We start from the raw sequence: 21662 nt of genomic DNA on the forward strand, positions 1-21662 counted from the left end.
TATTTATCCCTCAAGCAACATCATAAACAGATTATCTGGCCATTATCAGATTGCTGTTTGTGGGAGCTTGCTGTGCGCAAATTGGCTGATGCGTTTCCTACTTCTTGGGCAGTTCCTCAGAGTTGAGGATGACTTGCTTCCACACTAAAAATGAGTTCTCAGGTGACTGATGAGTCCAATGCGGGATCTACAGTCTCTATCACAGGTGGGGCAGACGGTGGTTGGAGGAACGGGTGGGTGGGGTGCCTGGGTTGCCGTGTGCTTCTTCCACTGTCTACCCTTTGCTTCACCTTGCTCCCGGTGAAGAGACTCGGTGTTCAGCGCCTTCCCGGATGCTCTTCCTCCACTTCGAGCGGTCTTGGGCCAGGGATTTCCAGGTGTCAGTGGGGATGTGGCACTTTTTCAAGAAGGCTTTGAGAGTGTCCTTGAAGCGTTTCCTCTGCCCACCTGGGGATCGCTTGCTGCGTCGAAGCTCCGAGTAGAGCGCTTGTTTTGGGAGTCTCATGTCAGGCATGCGGACGATGTGGCCCGTCCAACGGAGCTGATCGAACGTTGTCAATGCTTCAATGCGTTTCCTACATTACAACAGTGACTACACTTCAAAAGTACTTCATTGGCTATGAAGTGCTTTGGGACTTCCTGAGGTTGTGAAAAGCGCTATATAAATGCAAGTCTGTCTGTCTTAGTTACCACCAGACACACCACTTCCACTGCTCCTGGCTGGTTCCCACCTTGCACCCCTAAACTTGTGGTCATCCAACATGCTGCATGTATCCTAACTCCTACCAAGGCACATTCATCCATCACTTCTGTGCTCGCTGACTACATTGGCTCCCGATCCACTAATATCTCAATGATAACATTTTCATCCTTGTTCGAATCCCTCCATGGTCTTGCCCCCCTCCTCCAGCAATACAAATCTCCGGGAACACTGCGTTCCTCGAACTCTGCCCTCTTGGGCATCCCCCACTTCCTTCACCTCACCATTGATGGACGAGGTAGCAAGTGGTAGCAAGTTCCCATGAAGGACATTAGTGAACCAGTTGGGCTTTTATGGCAAAAATTCATTCTAGGATGTGGACGTCACTGGCAAGGCCCATCCCTAATTGCCCTTGAAAAGGTGGAGGTGAGCCACCACAGTCCTTGTGAAGGTGCTCCCACAGTGCTGTTAGGGAGGAAGTTACAGGACTTCAACCCAACGACTATGAAGGACATTGAAGTCCCCTACCCAGAGTACATTCTATGGCATTGCTACCCTCAGTGCTTCAAGGTGGTGTTCAACATGGTTCATCAGCTCAGGGAGGGTGGTAGGTGGTAATCAGCAGGTGGTTTCCTTGCCGATGCTTGACCTGAAGCTATGAAACTTCATGGGGTCCGGAGTCAATGTTGAGGACTCCCAGAGCCACTCCCTCCCGACTGTATACCACTGTGCTGCCACCTCGGGTGGGTCTGTCCTCCGGTGGAGGTGTCAGGGGCATTGGCTTAAAGGTATGATTCTATGACTATGGCAGGTGCCAATCCCCAGATATTAGTAAGGACTTTTTAAGGTTGGCTGGGCTGGGTGTGCTGTTGTCGTGTCCGGCCAGTGCCGACATCGATGCTGGATAGTCGCTCCGGTTTTATTCTTATTATGGTGTCTTCAGGTGTTACCCTGTAAATTACCGGATTTACTGAAATTTTTGCAATTTGCCACATTGGGTAGTCTGAACTCTACCTAGTCCCAGGCTATAACCACTGAACTATCATGCAACACTTTTTTTCCCCCTCTGACCTGCCCACAGGTTAGGGAAGCCTGCAGTCACTGTCTCTGCAGGGGAATTGAACAGCTGGGCAGTGTGCTTTGGGTCTGCAGCTGCATTTTAGTAACAGCCAATTGCAGTAAAGTCAGTTCAGTGAGGTCCTAGTCCTTTTTTTAGGTGTCAGCTGTGGCTCAATGGCAGCAATCTCTGATCTGACTCCAGAGACTGAGAGCTGAAATCTGTGCTGACAATTCAGGAAAGCACTTTCGGATGAGATGTTAAACCAAGGCCCCATGTGCCCTTTCAGGTGGATGTAAAAGATCCATGGTATTATTTCGAAGAAGAACAGGAAAGTTATTTTGTGTCCTGGCCAATATTTATCCCTGACCCAACATTACAACAGTGACTATGCTTCAAAAAGTAAAACTGCTTGAAAGACGCTATATAAATGCGAGTTTTTCCTTTTTGATGTATACTGTTGTTGATCTTCAACTCGGAGGCTAGCGGTTTTGGTTGTCTGGCACTGTGGTGAGAGATAGTAGGATTGGTATTCTGCAAGGTTGTGATCAAATGAGTCAAAGGGCTGCCTGCCCTTGACCCAGTTTTATAAGAACATTAACACAAGAAATAGGAGCAGGATTGGCCATTTGGCCCCTTGATCCTGCTCGCCATTTAATAAGATCATGGCTGATCTGATCATGGGCTCAGCTACACTTCCCTGCTCGCTCCCCATAACCCTTCACTCCCTTATCGTTCAAGAATCTGTCTATCGCCACCTTAAATATATTAATCACCCAGCCTCCACAGCTCTGTGGGGCAGAGAGTTCCACAGATTTACAACCCTCCTGAGAGAAGAAATTCTCCTCATCTCCGTTCTAAATGGGCGACCCCTTATTCTTAATCTATGCCCCCAGTTCTAGATTCCCCCACAAGTGGAAATATCCTCTCTCTATCAACCTTGTCGAGCCCCCTCAGTATCTTGTATGTTTTAATAAAATCACCTCTCATTCTTCTAAATTCCAATGAGTATAGGCCCGACCTACTCAACCTTTATTCATAAGTCAACCCCTTCATCTCCGGAATCAACCTCGTGAACCTTCTCTGAACTGCCTCCAATGCAATATATCCCTCCTTAAATAAGGAGACCAAAACTGTACGGAGTACTCCAGGTGTGGTCTCACCAATACCCTGTAGAGTTGTAGCAGGACTTCTCTGCTTTTATACTCTATCCCCCTTGCAATAAAGGCCAACATTCCGTTTGCCTTCCTGATCAGTCGCTGTACCTGCATACTAACCTTTTGTGCTTCATGCACAAGGACCCCCAGGTCCCTCTGTTTGCAGCATTTTGTAATATCTCTCCATTTAAATAATTATTTTTTTTATTTTTCCTGCCAAAGTGAATAACCTCACAGTTTCTCACATTATACTCCATCTGCCAAATGCTTGCCCACTCACTTAGCCTGTCTATATCCCTTTGCAGATTTTTTGTGTCCTCCTCACAACTTGCTTTCCCACCCATCTTTGTATCATCAGCAAACTTGGCTACATTACACTCAGTCCCTTCATCCAAGTCATTAATATAGATTGTAAATAGTTGAGGCCCCAGCACCGATCCCTGTGGCACCCTACTAGTTACTGTTTGCCAACCGGAAAATGACCCATTTATCCCAACTCTCTGTTTTCTGTCAGTTAACCAATCCTCTATCCATGCTAATATATTACCCTTAACATCATGTTATGTTTATTATTATACAATATTATGTTTAACATTTAACCCCTAATTTGTGGCGATAAATGAAGCAGTAACTGAAGTTTCACGAGAGGGGGGGTGGTGGGTGGGTGGAAGGGGGAAGGTCAGTAGTTGTAGAAAAGATTTAAAGTGTGAAGAGCTTTTTCAGCAAAGCACTTAATCCCCAGCAACTGGTTTGTCATAGCAATAAAGCCTCTTAGTGGGGTCACCTCTGGTCTTTCGAAGCACCCAGCTGAGTCAGTTGGCAGCCTTTCTCTGAGCTAATTTACTTGTTTATTTCCAAGCGCTAGATGTGTGCAATCAGCAGAGGGGGCGGGTGCTTCGGGGTGCGCTAATGACTGACATGCATGTCATTGTTGTGGGAAGGAGTTCATGCTGGTATAGGGTGTACGTTTGTAGTCACCACAGATGCTCGAGAGCAAGTGTGTGGGAAGCAGCCTGTGGCCGACTGATTGACGGCTCGGAGCTGTCAGCAGCCTCTGTATCTGGGCCCAGCTATAAGTAAGTACACAGAGTGTGGCCGTATCGATCCCGTGAGAGAGTAAATTAGCCGTGAGAGTCCATTACAGCAATCTTAGTATCATAGGGTTTAGATTACCTCTGCAAAAGGACTGGGAGCAATCTAGAGTAAAAATGCTTAACTGGGGGAAGGCCAATTTCAGTGCGATGAGAACGGATCTGGCCCGGGTAAACTAGAATCAAAGATTGGCAGGGAAAACTGTAGTGGAACAATGGGCTGCCTTTAAAGAGGAAATAGTTCGGGTACAGTCGAGGTACATTCCCACTAGGGGGAAAGGTAGGGCAACCAAAGTCAGAGCTCCCTGGATGACGAAACAGATAGAGAATGTGATGAAGCATAAAAAGAGCGTGTATGACAGATGTCAGGTTGCAAATACATCTGAGAATCGGGCTATATATAGACAGGTCAGAGGAGCAGTGAAAAAGAAAATAAGAGGGGCAAAGAGAGGGTGTGAGAATAGAATGACAGCCAACAGAAAAGGGAATCCAAAAGTCATCTATAGGCTTATAAATAATAAACAGATAGTAAGAAGAAAGGTGGGGCCGATTAGAGGAGGCAGAGGGTATGACTGAGGTACTAAACGAGTATTTGCATCTGTCTTCACCAAGGAAGAGGATGCTGCCACAGAAATAGTGAAGGAGGAGGTAGTGGAGACACTTGATAGGATAAAAATTGATAAAGAAGAGTTATTAGAAAGGCTGGCTGTGCTTAAAGTAGATAAATTACCAGGAGCGGATGTGATGCACCCTAGGATGCTGAGGAAATTGAGGGCGGAAATCACGGATGTACTGGCCATAATATTCCAATCCTCTATAGATACAGGGGTGGTGACAGAAGACTGGAGAATTGCAAATGTTACACCCTTGGTCAAAAATGGGTGCAAGGATAAACCCAACAACTACAGGCCAGTCCGTTTAGCCTCGGTAGTGGGGAAACTTTTAGAAACCGTGATCAGAGACAAAATTAACAGTTACTTAGATAGATGTGGATTAATTAAGGAAAGCCAGCACTGATTTGTTAAAGGCAAATCGTGTTTAACCAACTTGATGGAGTTTTCTGATGTAACAGAGAGGGTTGATGAGGGTAATGAGGTTGATGTGGTGTACATGGATTTCCAAAAGGCGTTCGACAAAGTGCCACATAATAGGCTTGCCAGCAAAGTTGAAGCCCATGGAATAAAAGGGACAATGGCAGCATGGATATGAAATTGGCTAAGTGACAGGAAACCGAGAGTAGTGGTGAATGGTTGTTTTTCGGACTGGAGGAAGGTATACAGTGGTGTTTCCCACGGTCAGTACTGGGACCACTGCTTTTCTTGATATATATTAATAACTTGGACTTGGGTGTACAGGGCACAATTTGAAAATTTGCAGATGACACAAAACTTGGAAGTATAGTGAACGGTGAGGAGGATAGTGATCGACTTCAGGAAGACAGAGAGGCTGGTGGGATCACCGGACATGTGGCTGATGAAATTTAACACAGAAAAGTGTGAAGTGATGCATTTTGGTAGAATGAATGAGGAGAGGAAATATAAACAAAAGGATACAATTCTAAAGGGGCGCACGAACAGAGAGACCTGTGGGTATGTGTGCATAAATCATTAAAGCTGACAGGGCAGGTTGAGAAAGCAGTTAAAAAGATTTACGGGATCCTGGGCTTCATAAATAGAGGCATGGAGTACAAAGGTGTGGAAGTTATGATGAATCTGTATGAAACACTGGTTCAGCCCCAACTGGAGTATTGTGTTCAATTCTGGGCACCGCACTTTAGGAAGGCTGTGAAGGCCTTAAGAGAGGGTGCAGAAAAGATTTATGAGAGTGATTCCGGGATGAGGGACTTCAGTTACCTGGTTAGACTGGAGAAGCTGGGGTTGTTCTCCTTGGAGCAGAGAAGGTTGAGAGGAGATTTGGTTGAGAGGAGATTTGATTGAGCTGCTCAAAATCATGAGGGACCTGGACAGAGTAGATCGAGAGAAACTGTTCCCATTGGCGGAAGGGTCGAGAACCAGAGGGGACAGATTTAAGGTGACTGGCAAAAGAACCAAAGGCGATGTAAGAAAAGTCCTTTTTAAGCAGCGAGTGGAGATCTGGAATGCACTGCCTGAAAGGGTGGTGGAGGCAGTCTCAATTTTATCTTTCAAAAGAGAGTTGGCTAAGTATCTGAAGGAAATGAATTCGCAGGGCTATGGGGAAACACATAAGAAATAGGACCAGGAGTAGGCCATTCGGCCCCTCGAGCCTGCTCCGCCATTTAATGAGAATATGGCTGATCTTCTACCTCAACTCCACTTGCCTGCACTATCCCCCATATCCCTTGATTCCCTTAATATCAAAAAATCTATTGATCTCTGTCTTGAATAAACTCAATGACCCACAGCCCTCTGGGGTAGAGAATTACAAAGATTCACCACCTTATGAGTGAAGAAATTTCTCCTCATCTCAGTCCTAAATGGTCAACCCCTTATTCTGAGACTGTGACCCCTGGTTCTAGACTCCCCAGCCAGAGGAAACATCCTCTGCATCTACCCTGTCAAGCCCTGTAAGAATTTTGTATCTTTCAATGAGATCACCTCTCATTCTTCTAAACTCTAAACTGAAAGGGTGGGGGAATGGGATTAGCTGAGAAATAGCATGGGCTCGATGGGTCGAATGGCCATCTTCCGTGCTGTAACCATTCTATGATTACACAGACAAAACTTTCAGTGGTTTCCAAAGCATGTGTTGCATGTTATATGTTGTAGTTTTGTTTTGCTCAAAGAGCTTCAGCAGCGATGTTTCGCAGCACTGAGAGATAAGGCATCCTACGAATGGTTTTCAGTGTATTCAGCAGTAGATGTACAGGCAGTGCCCTTGGAAATGTAGCTGACGGTAACACGGGGCTTTGGGTTTGGAACAAGGGAGAGTATTACTCATCCTTTGGTGGCGTGGTGCAAGTTTTTCTAGGGTAACGAGGTTTGAAGTTAACACAATTTTCCGATTTCCTGGGCTGCACAGTTTATTACAGGTGGTCTTGCAGATGTAGATGCACCTTTGTTTTTCTAATTAAGATGTTAAAATCTGCTGGAAAATTGCGGCATTTTCTTTGGTATCAGCTGTCTGTGTTACCAGCAGAACTACAGTCGAGGTAGATTGTTTTACGCCCAGTACTGCAGCTGCAGGCCACCTGGAAAGAAATGACTGATAGAAGGAGGAAATAACTGCATTTATATAGCACCTTTTACAACCTCAAAGCACTTCAGAGCCAATGAAATACTTTATAAAAAAAAAATGTAGTTACTGTTGTAATGTAGAGAAATGCAATGTTGGCTAAGGGCTAAATATTGGCCAGGGCACCAGGAGAATCCACTGCTCTTCCAATAGTACCATGTGATCTTTTAATCCAACTGAGACTTCAGACGGGGCCACGGTTTAACGTCTCATCCGAAAGACGGTATCTCCAACTGTGCAGTACTGCACAGAAGTATCAGCCTGGGTTATGTTCTTGAGTTCTGGAGTGAGGCTTAAACTCACAGCCTTCTGACTCGGGTGAGAGAGCTACCAACTGAGCCATGGCTGATCATCATCATCATAGGCGGTCCATTGAATGAGGATGACTTACTTCCACGAGAGTTCACAGATGTTTCAATGAAGGACCTGATGTTCCAGTCCTGAACTCCAGTTGAGGGGGTGGAAGATGCCTGTGCGTGGATATTTTTAACGTATGGTGACCGTTGCACATCAGCCACCAAATGGGCTTGACAGAGCAAGGCCTTGGTCCAGTGGCAAGGGTTGAACCAGGACAACTGGAGACCTGCTCTGCTGCATGGACCTAGTGCGCACACATATCGCGTTGTGGGCTGCCCCGTGCTGCCCCTGGACCCGTGCCTCTTCTGGGCCCCGTACCTTCATTCGCCGCACCTCCACCCACGATGTCCCAGGGCCCGGCGCTCCAGCTGTATTTATAGCCCCGACCTGCGCTGGTGTTCTCTCACAGGTCGGAGCGGCTCATAATGTCTCTGTATCCACTTTATCAAAACCTTTCATATTTTTAAAGACTGATACCTATATGTTGGCAAATGCCTGGTGCTGATGGAGACTGCAATGTGATTGTCAGACTGACCCTCAACAATTCTTCTGGATAGCATTTGGATAGTTGAAGCTCCTAAATACACTCATCCAGTTTTGTGGATGATCTATATCGAAAGACCGCCTCAACCTGGGAGCAACTTCCTGGCTAATGTATAATGGAGTTAACTGTTCGGATGAATTATATATCACACATTTGGCTTTAAAAGTGATCTTTCCCTCTGGAACTCCTCACCTGCCTGAGCCTTTCCTTCCTACAGTCTTTTAAAGCCCAAAGATGGTGTCATCTGATCGATTGTCTCTTGATTTGCCATGTCATCGTATCCACTCTTCAACCTCGATAATGCCCCACACAATGGGATTCAACATTTAATTAAAAAAATCAGAGACCAATTTTAATCTGTAACTACCAAAGTGGAAATTAAGCTTTTGTGCATTCCCTTCATTATTTGCAATACGTATATTGGATAATTCCTTAACTTTCTCATCTTGGGAGCAATCCAAGTTTTCCCAGTGTCTCATCATAGCTCAGTCCCTTCCTCCCCCCAATGAACTGTTCTGGACTTGTCGAAGCACGGCATATCGTTATTAATGACTCATGTCAGCTGTGGCTCAGTGGGTAGCACGCTCACCTGAGTCAGAAGGTTGTGGGTTCAAGTCCCATTTCAGGGACTTGAGCACAAAAAAATCTAGGCGGACACTCCAGTGCAGTGCTGAAGGAGTGTTGCACTGTCGGAGGTGTCGTCTTTCGGAATAGAGGCGTTAATCCGAGGCCCCGTCTGCTCTCTGAAGTGGACGTAAAAGATTCCATGGCACAATTTTGAAGAGCAGGGCAGTTATCCCTGGTGTCCTGGCCAATATTTATCCCTCAATCAACATAACAAAAAAAACAGATTATCTGGTCATTATCACTTTGCTGTTTGTGGTAGCTTGTTGTGCGCAAATTGGCTGCTGCGTTTCTTACATTACAACAGTGACGACACTCCAAAAGTACTTTGTTGGTTGTAAACTGCTTTGAGATGTCCAGTGGTTGTGAAAAGTGCTATATAAATCCAAGTCTTTCTAAGATGGGCTACTTGTCGCTGAAGACAAATGAAGGGTGATTAGTGCTCTGAATAATTGCATTAGCTTTGCCTTGCTCTTTATATTCTGTGATGAAGTTCAAGTCCCTATCTGCCTTTCTGCACGTAAGCGAGCTATTAATGAGTCAAGTGCCTGGAACCCAAAAGACTTTGATCATTCTCTTCCCCCAACCCCACCCCCCCCCAACCAAAAGAAAGATTGCTTTCCAATTATATTGTCCTCTTAATTACCATTCTTGATTCCTAAAGTTCACGAACACATTGTTACATAGAACTATATCAATCATCATTTGTCCACTTATTTATCGATGTCCTTTTGCAATTTTATGTTCTCTTTAGTCACTACAATAAGTACCATAGTATAACCTGCAAACTTAGATATACTGCTCTGTATTCCCAAATCTCAACACTGATCCTTTTACTGCTCGCCAACTAGAGCATATTCCTTATATCCCAGCCCAACCTCCGATTTCCCATCTAGTTTCCCAACTATGTCACAAGGTATATCTACAGTTTTGTGCCCGTAAGTTTTAGTTTACTTTCCAAGATAAGGAACCTTATCAAATGTTTTTGAATTGACCCTTCTGTATCCCCCACCTTAGTGATTTTGTCAAAGCGCTCTATTAGATTCAGCCAGACATGACCTACCTTTCACAGAACCATGTTGTCTTTCCCGAATCAGCTTTCTACATGCTCACTTATTCTGTCCCCTGGTGGATAGTGGAAATGTTCTCACTTTCAAAGTTAAACTCACTGGTCTGTAGTTCCTGGTTTGTCCGGACAGGACAAAGTGTTTAAAACATTCCAATGCTCTTGCACTATCCCCGAGTTCAGCAAACTGTGGAATATTTTCACACCATGCGATGGAAACCATCTGGACCTGGAGGTTTGCTTGGCTTCACCCCTAATATTTTCTCCATTACATTTTTTTTCTGTTGTATTAATGTGTCTTAAGTTCCTTTCCTTCACTCATCAACTCACAACCAAAAGCAAAATATTCATTTAGCACTCCGCTGTCTTCTTGAACTCTACTATTGTTGTACCTCAGCCTGCTTTGACTGGGCCCACATCCACTTTTATCACTTTTAAAAACCTGATACTATCTGCAAGCTTTTTTTTCATATTACGTCTGCATTCATTATTTTCTTGGTCTCCTTTGTTGCTATCTATAATCACTCCTGTCTCTTTGCCACTATTCTTCGCACCTATATAAGACTCCTTTTTGTTTAATACTGATCCAAAGCACTCTTGTTGCATCACCCCAGAAATATGGCTCTTGCCTTGCAGGGTCCTGGGCTTGGTTTGTATTCCATTAATTACCTTCTTGCGCAGATTCACTATTAACCTGTAAATTGACCAACTAGTAATTGCTCCCTATTCCAGTCAATTCCTTCATCAAACCCTTGGTCTGTAAATTCCCTCCACTTTCTTTCTCCTCTCCAAGTCTGATTGTGAGATTTGTTGTATCATGGTCACTAATTCCACAATTACTCATTTACTCTCAGACTGCTGACTGTTTCCGGTTCATGATAACATTGAGAATTGCTGCTCCCTTGCTGGGCTTAAGACTTGCTGCTTTGGGAAAGTATCTCAATCACATTCAATACATTTATTCCCTTTCCTACTTGTGCCGCTGTCTCTGGTCTATATGCAGGTTAAAATCTACCATTGTTGCAGCATTTTTCTTCCAGCTCACTCTGGCCCCACTGCCAGTGACAGCCCTGTAACTGCCAGTGACAGCCCTGTAACCACCAGCACTTCGCCTCAGTGTTATACAGCTCAGTGCTCTCTCCAGACATGATCCAAGTATGGAAAGGCAGAATCTGTAACTGTTGGCTGCTTTTCACAGTTCTCATGGACATAGTACGATAATTTTGCCCATTCACCATTATCATTTATTGAAATCCTACTGCTGATGCTGGTTCAGGATCTGGTTGTGGGTTTTGTAACATGTCGAGTACTTAGAAAAGGTGCATGAAATTAGTGTTTCCTTTGGAACTGCAGAATGGCAATTTGAGAGGTGTTCAGCTTCTGATTGTAGAAATAAAGGTTGGATAAGCACACACTGTGGGCAGTGGCTTCTTGTACATTATGGGGCGGCTGTTTGAATGTTGGATCTTCAGCCAGTCAACATGAATATCCAACAGATACGAAGTTTACAACATCAATGCCTGTTGTATAAATGTCAAGGTGTGGAGAATCTAATACCTCCTGAGCTGATATTTGATGCATTGCTGGTTATTCATAATTCACAATAATACAGTTCAGACACTGAATAGTACTACACTCAAATACCATGTTACAGAAGATAGTTTGTGATAAAGTAGAGCAGGAAAGATGAAGACACTTAGTGACTTTTAACTGCCAGGCAGAACAGAACTGTGCAAGCAAAATCCAAAATGGTTTATGTACTGGGTTCCGATTTTGATGTTCTGCTCTGATTTTTTATAATTCTTGCTATTCTGGTCTGTCTCAGTTTCATGTCTAACTTTTGAAGAGATAACCCCCACCCCATTGTATTGGAGGCCCTGGAGCCTTGTTACAGAAGCTGAGTCGCAGACACTCGGAGTGAGAGTTCCTTGCAACTTCTCCGCAATTCCTGCAATGAATGGACCAGGGCATTGCAAGTACTGTAATGCCATTTTGAGGTAGAAATTAGGATACACAGGAATCCGAACATACCACTTTCTATGACACTTGCTGTCTGAAAAAAAAAGAATGATTAAGTTGTAATCACAAGAGGCCTCAAATGTGCGAACTAATATTGCCCGACCAATGACACTCTGGATTGGGAGATAGTTCTCTGACTCAGATGTAAGTTGGCTTCATTCCAGTTTGAAAGGGTTAGGATCTTATTGAACCTGCTGCACATGGTTCAGTGTTATGGCCAGGCTTATTAAACCTATTGGTGCCAGTAGGGAAAACTGCATTTCCGCTGTTCTGATTCACCCCCTCAAACTGCTCCCAACACCAGTGATGTGCCTCTTTCCACTAGCACTTTACCCTAGTGCTATACAACTCAAAATAAGCTCTGCAGCAACCCAAGTTTGGAAAGAGAAAATCCCTAATTGTGCTGTTCATGTCACAGTTCAAGTGGACCTAGTATAAAACTCTCTCACATCCACCATGGCATTTTACTGAAATCCCAGTGGCAACACTGTTTCTGGATTTATGTACTTATAAGAATGAGCGCAATTTAAAACAATACTTTCATCAGATTTTATAAGAACCCCCCAGGACCCCTTTAATCACTTTGCAGCTAGTACAAAAACACTTGCATGAAAGCAAAGCATGTTCAGCTTGAGTCTCAGCCGATGAACAGTCATGATGCTGGGGATAATGTCACAGATTGGTGTCGTAATTCGATGGTTTACAGTTGGTTTCAGCACCACTGGGCGAGAGAGGGGAGAGTCAGCCAGGGTTCCCGCTTCGGATTGCTGGAAAGTGGGCAAATATGGCTGAGGACAAGGCCAGACTCTCTTGGCTGTGATGCCCTCCACAGTTCACTGCCTTGGATCACACGCAAAGAATGGCTCCGTGGGTCTCTGAGCTATCGAGCTTCATAGGAGTCGGACGTAAAGCCCCTCAAGCCTGTTTCGCCTTTCAATTAGATCGTGGCTGATCTGTATCTTAACTCCTCCATCTACCCGCCTTGGTTCCATAACCATTACTACCCTTGCCTAACAAAAATCTATCTCAGTTATATAATTTTCAATTGACCTAGCCTCAACAGAGCAGCAAGAACTGTTGGCTTCAGGACAGAGGAGGAGACAACACCCTCATAATATTATGAATAACCAGCTCTGAAGAGAGAAAATGCAAGCTCTCTTCAGGTGCTGACAGACCTGTGTATTTCTAGCATTAGCTGTTTTTTTTCTATCCATCTTATCCTGTGTTATTTGTATAAGGGACCCTGCTCATTTCTGGATTTGCTCAGTTCTATGTTGAATCTTAATGGTCCATGTGAAATTCTAGATGAGCAGGATATTTGGCCAGCTATTTATAGTTTCTCAAGTTGCAGCAAGTTTCTGCAGAAATGGAACTGATTGTGATACGATCTGAATAAATCCCTGTGAACGTGTTCCATGGTAGTATTGAGAAGAAGTACTGATCCAACAACTTGAGCAGGTCGTTGCAAGTAATCCTATACTGAGCACCCACAGCTGTACTGTGCTGTTATTGAAATTGTTTTATTGTGAGATGCGTGGATGTCTTTAGGAACTGGATCCATATGCTGGCACTTGCCTCATTATTGAGAATCAGTTGCAGTTTCATAAGCAGATTTGACCCCCCGAGACTCTCCCTGCAGAACAACAGGTCTAAAAGGGAGGCCTTTAGAGCCATCAGTTGACCATTTCTAACGTGTCGTATAACATACAGGACCCCCTTGTTTAAACAGTTTTACACAGCAAGACAAAATGTAGATGGGTAAACCCCCTCCTTAAATGTTATCGTCTCTTGGAGGCCCTGACTGGTGCTGAGGTCTATGGGTGCTGGCCCAACTGATAGGCTATTCAACTGCATTCGGCATCACAGTCAAGCCAGCAGGCTAAGAATCTTGGCTAATATTTTCTTTTTCTTTTCTTTTTCCTAGCGCAGGGATACTGAGTGAGACCAGTTATCGTGCCCTTGCCACCACCCTGCCTACATTAAGCTAACTCAGCAAAGTGTTGTCAATGATTGTGCGACATTTCTACTGTGTGCTTCAGTTCCATACTGGGCAGTGCATTTACCAACTGAACCATCGGGAAGGTTGGGGTTGTTGGGAAGTGTGTCAATATAATGTACTGCTCATTTACTGAGTAGTCAAAAACCACGATTGTACTCCAAGCCTATTCTATATGCAGTGTGCAAGAAGTTCAATTAGTCAGTATATGCTGCAGTAATAGGATTTAATGTGAAGTTGCAAATGTTACAACTTGCCTCTGGGTTTGATTTCATTGAAGTAGTTTCCTGTTTCGTTTTGGCTTAAAAGACCAGGCTGGCTGTTTTTGTATGCTGAAAATGATACTCCTGTAATTGTAGTTCAGTTATGTTTTGCTTTCTTTGAGTGGAAAATCCTCCTTAAACGTGGCATCAATATAATACCTAGTCTTTCGAGAAGCTGTAAGAGCTGGATTTCCATATTAATTCTTTTACTGACCCTGTGCGTTAAAGTATGCATGAGAATAAAGAAAACTGCATCAGGCTCATCAGCGCCATTATGGCAGTCATGGCTATGACTGAATATGGCCTGGTCTGCATTGTCGGGAAATATATTCTGCAGATGTCCTGGTGTATCCTGAGCAGGCACACACAGTCACGGGAGAAGATTTCCGGCACAGCGAGGTAATCGTGCACTGCATTTAACCCAAATAAAAAGGGAAAAGTAATTTTGAAATGAAATTGAAAAATGACTGAAGAGGGGCGAAAGATTATAGAAAGAGAGCGGGATCAGCACAAGGTGAGAGATGAGAACACTTTGTAAAATAGATGAGAGGATAGTGATAGACTTTGAGACGACATAGACAGGCTAGTGGAATGGGCGGTCACATGGCAGATGAAATTCAACGCAGAAAAGTGAGCGGCATTGAATTTTGGTGGGATGAGGAGCGACAATACATGCTAAATGGTACAATTTTAAAGGGGGTGCCAGAAGAGAAAAATCTGGGGATATTTGTGCACAAATCTTTGAAGGCAGCAGCACAAATTAACAGAGTAGTTAATAAAGCATATGGGATCCTGGGCTTTATAAATAGAGGCATAGAGTTCAAAAGCCTGGGAATTGTGCTAAACCTATATAAAACCCTAGCTCGGCCCCAGCTGGAGTATTGGCCTAGAAGTCCAGGTCTTCCCACGGGTAAACAACTGAAAAAGAGAAAAAAATGCGTACTTACCTATTCCTGCTGCTCTCACTCGAGGTCCTGAGGCCTACACTCCCTGCGCGTCGCAGCATGTGCACGGCGGGATGTCCTGGAGCTGGAGTCACATGGCTCTGGGCAGCCAATCAAGGTACAGTATTTTCTCATTCATAATAATGGGAACGCCGTAATTTGGAGTTCCCATTATTATGAATGAGAACCCCCCCCAAACACCCAAAACACTAATTAAAAAAAAAATAGAACATGTACACTACATATTTAAGATTAATTTAAATTAGTTATTAATGTCTTAGATAAAAAAATATCCGATTTTTAAAGTTTTTAAAATTATGGTTTTAAATAAACTCATCGTAGTGGGGAGGGTTTTTAACAATATAATGTTATTGTTAAATTTTTAAAATGTTTTTGTATGTTTTAAAACTCTTACACCTGTAAAGGTAGGTTATACTTTTATCAGGTGCAAGAGTTTTCAGGACATCCGCTGGGCAGGATATGGGTAAATACCGTAATCTTGCCCTTGCAAATGTCCTGGATGTGGGGATATGGAAGATCTCCCCAGCTCCAGCTCCAGCCTGATAGATCAGAAAAGCTGGTTTTCAGTGCATACGCATTGAACGCTGAAAACCGGCTTTTCCGATGTCTTCCCAGGCCTGGGATTTCTGCCCCATTGTGTCCCATTCTTGGCACCAGTGTTCCCCCTAAAGGTGTGCAGTCGCGCAGTAATCTCGGCTCCCACGCAGGCCGCTCACCGGCTTTTACATGTGCAGAAATTCAAAGGAACTATGCATTAAAAGAAACAGGCCACACAGAACAAAGCACAGCTTACAGGGAACATTGCTGGACACCACATTTTGGGAAGGATGTGGAGGCTTTGGAGAGGGGACAGAGATTTACTAGAATGTGGGATTACAGATACGTGGATAGACTGGAGAAGCTGGGGTTCTCCTTGGAGCAGAAGAGGCCAAGAGGAGATTTAATAGAGGTGTTTAAAATCATGAAGGGTTTAGATAGAGTAAATAAAGGGAATCTGTTTCCAGTGGTCGATAACCAGAGGGCACAGACTTACGGTGATCGGCAAAAGAACCAGAGGCGACAGGAGGCAGAACTTCTTTACGCAACAAGTGGTTAGGATTTGAAATGCACTGCCTGATGGGGTGGTGGATACAGATTCGATAGCCTTCAAAAAGGAATTGGATAAATAATTAATGGAGAAAAAATTGCAGGAATACAGGGAAAGAGCAGGGGAGTGGGACTGACTGGCTCGCTCTTTGAAAGAGCCGGTGCAGACTCGCTGGCCCAAATGGCCTCCTGTGCTGTACTATTCTATGGAAAAATATTGGGAAAAGGGAGCAACAGGTTTAGAAGGGGAGGAGAGACCATCCGTTATGTGACTGTACCACTTCCAAAATGCACTATATAGGCCTTGTGAATGGACAATGACTGAGCTACTTACTGCAGTGATTGATGTTTTATTACTGTGATTATTTGTACCTCCCTATCTCCCTTAAAAACTCCAGATAGGTTCAGTAATGATTTTCAAATAATGTTGCGCTATTCTGATAACTTTATGTGGGTTAGACAGTTCTGAGGTTAAATCCATATCGTGCTGTTACAACAGAATAAAGTTTGACTTAAAGAAAGAGGCACGTTAGGCCAACGCCACTCAGCTGCTTGTGATGGTCTAACCTCATGTAGCACTAAGTCATCCAGACCACAGATTCTGCATTGTGCTGAGTTAGTTGACCTCAACCATGACAGCACTCGGGACATGGCTACAGCGACATCAAGCTGGGAAGTTGTACCATTCTGCTTGGACAACAAGGCTATTGCAGTATTGAAATATTCATATAGACAACATTTTCCAACAATGCTAATCCCAGCTAAACAGAACTTAACAGTTGAGTGTTTTACCTTCCACTTTCCCCTTGGCATGTTTCATAGAAACATAGAAAAAATAGGTGCAGGAGTAGGCCATTCGGCCCTTCGAGCCTGCACCACCATTCAATAAAATCATGGCTGATCATTCACCTCAGTATCCCTTTCCTGCTTTCTCTCCATACCCCGTGCTGTTGAACTCTCGGATATAAAGGATCGATCATTTCACCATGGCTTCCTTTGAATTCTCCATTGAACACTTATCTGCCTTTAGTTTAGCAGACAATGTTTTTACTGCCTCCCCTTCAGTTTTCTCCCCTGCCCCCCCCCCCCCCCCCCCCCCCAGCGGCAGTTCAGCCTGCGGCACCTAGCTAATGTCCGCATCACAGCCCTGTTCTCACTTGATTTTCCACAGACAATCTTTGCAGCCCAATAGTGATCAGAAGCAGGAACCCCCACTGGTGTTGTTTTTCCCTTCCCTGTCACCAGCAGCTTTAACAAGGAGACAGTTTTACAATACAAACACATCAACTGCGGGTTGCTGGGATTTTCCACCACATCACTGGTAACTCCTGTCAGTAAATAATGCTCAACAGACAGCAGCGGCAGTTCTCACCAATTTAGTGAGCTGGAACCACATTTTCACATGTAATGCAGCTGATGAGGGTGATCACTTTCTAGGAACACAAACAATAACTTCTATGTTATAACCTAAAGCAACAACCCAGGCTGCTTCACCAATAGGCACAAGGAAAAGAGTGCAGGTTCGGATATGTGTGTGGAGTTTGGACTAGCTGAGGTTTATGGAGCGTGGATGATGGGCAGTCACCACGCTGAGCGTTTGACCTGTCTATTCTGGAGCTGAAGAAGGCGCATGTAAGGGTTTCAGCAGCTGAGGTAGGGTGGGGATGGAGGTGAGCACTCTTGGATAGGCCTTGCAGTTTAAAGCTTTGCTCAAGTCGAACACGACACACAGATGATAAATAGCCAGGTCCAGCCTGAGAGAGTCAGGGAAGAGGATGGATTCGGTGGCAAGACACCAGAATTGGTTGTGGCCGTTGAAAACAATGGTTTTGATTGTCCGAATGTTAGATTGGAGGAAGTTAGGACTCATTCAAGACTTAGATCAACATCATCACAAATTGAATTGTAATGAATCCCATAGCTCACAAGTGGACTATTTATCACAGCTCCCTGTTAGCAGCAGAATAATGTGTTCTGTATTAAGTGTTGTAACACTCCAGTCATTTTAAAGCAGTACATCATCTGACTTCCCACGGGGGACTTGCTAGTCATTTTTAAAAATAGACAGGTGTTGCCCATGTGAGCTGTAGCCCTGTTGTGCTTTCAGTACTACTTTTATAACCATCTTGCATCATCACTTGCTTCGCCAGTCGCAGCTGCACACTCGTCATTTACGGGCCTTTAATACTCCAGCTTCTCAAGACGTTGTTACCGCTGAATGGACACTTTTCCACATCTGATGCAGCTAAAAAACAGTACTGACAGAGGAGCAGATTGTTCTGACTTGGGTATTTTAAATGTGCTTTGAAAGGAACTTATGTTTGGTTTGGACGAGTGACTTTTCAGTCAGCATCTGCACTGCAGGAAGTATTCTGTGACTGTATGCACTAATCTGTTGTTCGTGTTAGTTTTCTTAGTGTTGCCCCGACTTGCGCCAGTCTGCAAATATTGACCAGGTTTGTTGTATCGCTTTATTTGTATGCGCAAATCTTGTGTTCATGAAGGTGAGGAATGGCCACTTTCCATTATGGGCACTGGGTTTCAGTATCACAATGATAGTTGGGATGCCGAGAAAAACTCGCTTTGCTCTGCCCTGCCCAACCAACCAAACTCCGAAAAACATCCCTACTGCTCCAGTGTGAGGCTGTCCTGTGGTCTCTGAGCGAGAGTCCTGTTAGTTTTGTGTCCACTTGAAGTTGGATTAAGATTGCCCAACCACATTTCACACTGGACCCTTGCAGCCAGTACAAAGGATCAGTTAATCCATCAGCCTTCACCCAGAAGTGAGGGGCCAGTGCCTGAGGTGGGGTGCCAGTCAGTGGGTTGCTGGAGTTCAGGTAAGCTGACTTTTTTTTTTTCTTTTTCTTTTTCTCTTTTAGAAGTGAGTGTTGAACTGTGGAGTTTGGAGCTGCTCCTTCGCGACGGTCCTCTGGTCCGTACGCACACAGCCAGCAAAGCCAGGCCTATGTGCTGTGCTCCATGTCTCCTCTGAGCTGCGGCCCAGTAACGCAATGTGCCTTTTGGACACCATGGAAGTGGGGAAATATGGTAACAACACAGTTCCAGAGAGAAGCAAAGGAGTGCTCTTGGAGCCCTTCATTCACCAGGTTGGCGGACACACCAGTATGATGCGCTATGACGATCACACAGTTTGTAAACCCCTCATCAGTCGGGAACAGAGGTTCTACGAGTCACTGCCACCAGAAATGAAAGAATTTACTCCAGAGTACAAAGGTGAGCCATTGTGAATTTTGTAACTAACGTTAGCCGTATCGCCAGATGATTCTTTTTAATATCTGCGGGGTAAATTTAAATGCATGTTCAAGAAAATGTTCTCTGCTTGGTTCGAGATGGTTGAGACTATGAGTGGCAGTATTTGGTACCTGGTTGAATTGGCAATAATTTGGCAGTATATTTGACTGTTTGCTGAATCTGCTGACACTCTGCAGCGTTTGTGCTTTAAATAGATCTGGTATGTAATCCACATCACTAAATCATGGCCACAGAGAGGATGATAAATTAGTCCTAGCACTGGAGAGCTGGAAGAGAATCATTGTTTAAAAATAGTACTTCAGGCTTGTAAAGTCAAGCTCCAGATTTATCAGTGCGCAGATGTTGCATTCACCAAACCCTGAGCTCCAGTTCTACCCCATTTTCCCCTTCTAAAATGACAGATCATTCCATCAGTGCCAGATAGCCTATGGCCGAGATGTCCAAGCTTTTATTTTTGGACCGCGAGTGCATACATGTAAAATGTACCATTATCTTTCCACGAACTTGCATAAACATCAAGTTGCTGGTGGTACCAGCAGATCTGGGTGTTTTCATTTTGGGTTTATCCACCGACAAGGCAATGGCTCTTTCCAAACCAGTAGGCTGATCAAATTCAAATCGGAAAATATGAAACAGGAGCGAGTTGCCTGGGCTACAGGTGGACCCAAGGCCACAGGTTGGGCACTCCTATGATATCTAATGAAATGTGTGAACCTGCACTGAGTCCCAAAAGCCTTTTAACATCACAGCCACGTCCTCACCTGGTTTTTACACACATACATTGTCCAGGCAGAAGTGTGGGGGTTGGTGGTCACTGCACAGCAATCAGGAACAGAAACCCTGGCTGGTGAGTTTATTTCTCCTCTCCCTCTCTAGCCCAGTAGCACTGAGATCAGTTGTGCCTGACCATAGTCCCCAGCTGAGATCAGCATAAAACAGGGATCTTCTTGCCAGACAGTACTTTACCCACTGAGCCATAGGGACTGGTGGTTACTGCCCCCTCCACATTTATTGATCCCTTCCCTTTCAAAAGCACCATCATCGCCCATCCTCTCTCAACCTAATCTTGACCCTCTCTGTCCTTGCAAACTACCGCTCTGTCTCCAATCTCCCTTTCCCCTCAAGTCCTCACATACAGAGACCTGGAAATTACGCCTGTTTTGCCAATGTCAAATTATGCCCAAGTGTCCTCCTAATCTCATTAGATGATGCCCAAACTTTAAATGGGCAAACATCTGTGTAAAGAATCAGGGCACAAGGAATCGTTGAACCCACACCGATATTTCTTTGAGTCTTAAAATTAAAGTCTCAACTCATGTAACCACCATTCATCCACATCAGGCACGGCATGTTTAACCTGCAATCGATGAAGCTTTTCAATTTTTAATGTGACTTACACTGATGCTATTAAAATGCATTAAATAGATATTGGAGGATAATTTTTAAAAACAACGCTCAAAATATTGCAATGGAAAGACCAACAGAATGACTGACTCTTTCCTGCTGCACCTGAAAATCTGGTCACAATATTGAGAGACCTCTTTCTCTCTCTTCTCCCCCCACCACCCCTCCCCACCCCCAAAACAAGCACAATTGGAATGTACTCAAATTTGAGTCAGGGTTGTGGCCAGTTTTGTGGGCGGAGATCTGTTTGGACGTAAGATGTTTGATGGATGGACATAAGATCGAGGAGACTTGGGCATTTGGTAGTTTTCCATGTAACTCACTTACGCCCAAAATTCGGTGATCTTTTAAACCGTATAATTGGTTTGTGCTTTGATTACAGATGTACCTAGGCGCAAATGCAGAGGAAACTTCAGGCCAATGTCTCAAATCCATGTCCATCTTTCCTGTAACTCCCTGTTTGAATCTCCAATCAGATTTCAGCCCTTGCCACAGCACTTAAATGGTCCTAAGCAACTCACAAGTAACATCCTCTGGTGCATTATCCTTCCTCGACCTCTCTGCAGCCTTTGACACAGTCGACTACACTGTCCTTCTTCAATGCTCCTTCTCCATTGTCCAGCTTAGTGGGACTGCCCTCACTTGGTTCCATTCTTGCTCGTAGCCAGAGCATCTCTAGCAATGGCTTCTCTCTCTGCCCCGTACTGTTACCTCTGGAGTCCTCCAAGGGTCTATCCATGGCCGCCTCTTCCTTATCTATATGCTGCCCCTTGGTAACATAATCAGACATGGGGTCAAGTTCCACATGTACGTGGGCCAAACCCAGCTCGACCTCGCCACTGCCTCT

At 44.5% G+C, this 21662-nt stretch overlaps 1 long non-coding RNA gene across 1 annotated transcript; it reads left to right on the top strand.

The window, feature by feature from the left end:
- Positions 1-3938: 3938 nt before the first annotated feature.
- On the top strand, positions 3939-21290 carry LOC139244126 (uncharacterized). Its single transcript, XR_011589884.1, has 3 exons — positions 3939-3990; positions 19018-19372; positions 21198-21290. It is a non-coding gene; the product is annotated as an uncharacterized lncRNA (long non-coding RNA).
- The last annotated feature ends 372 nt before the right edge of the window (positions 21291-21662 follow it).

The sequence above is a fragment of the Pristiophorus japonicus genome, unplaced genomic scaffold (assembly GCF_044704955.1).
Source record: "Pristiophorus japonicus isolate sPriJap1 unplaced genomic scaffold, sPriJap1.hap1 HAP1_SCAFFOLD_2062, whole genome shotgun sequence".
Classification (NCBI taxonomy): domain Eukaryota; kingdom Metazoa; phylum Chordata; class Chondrichthyes; family Pristiophoridae; genus Pristiophorus; species Pristiophorus japonicus.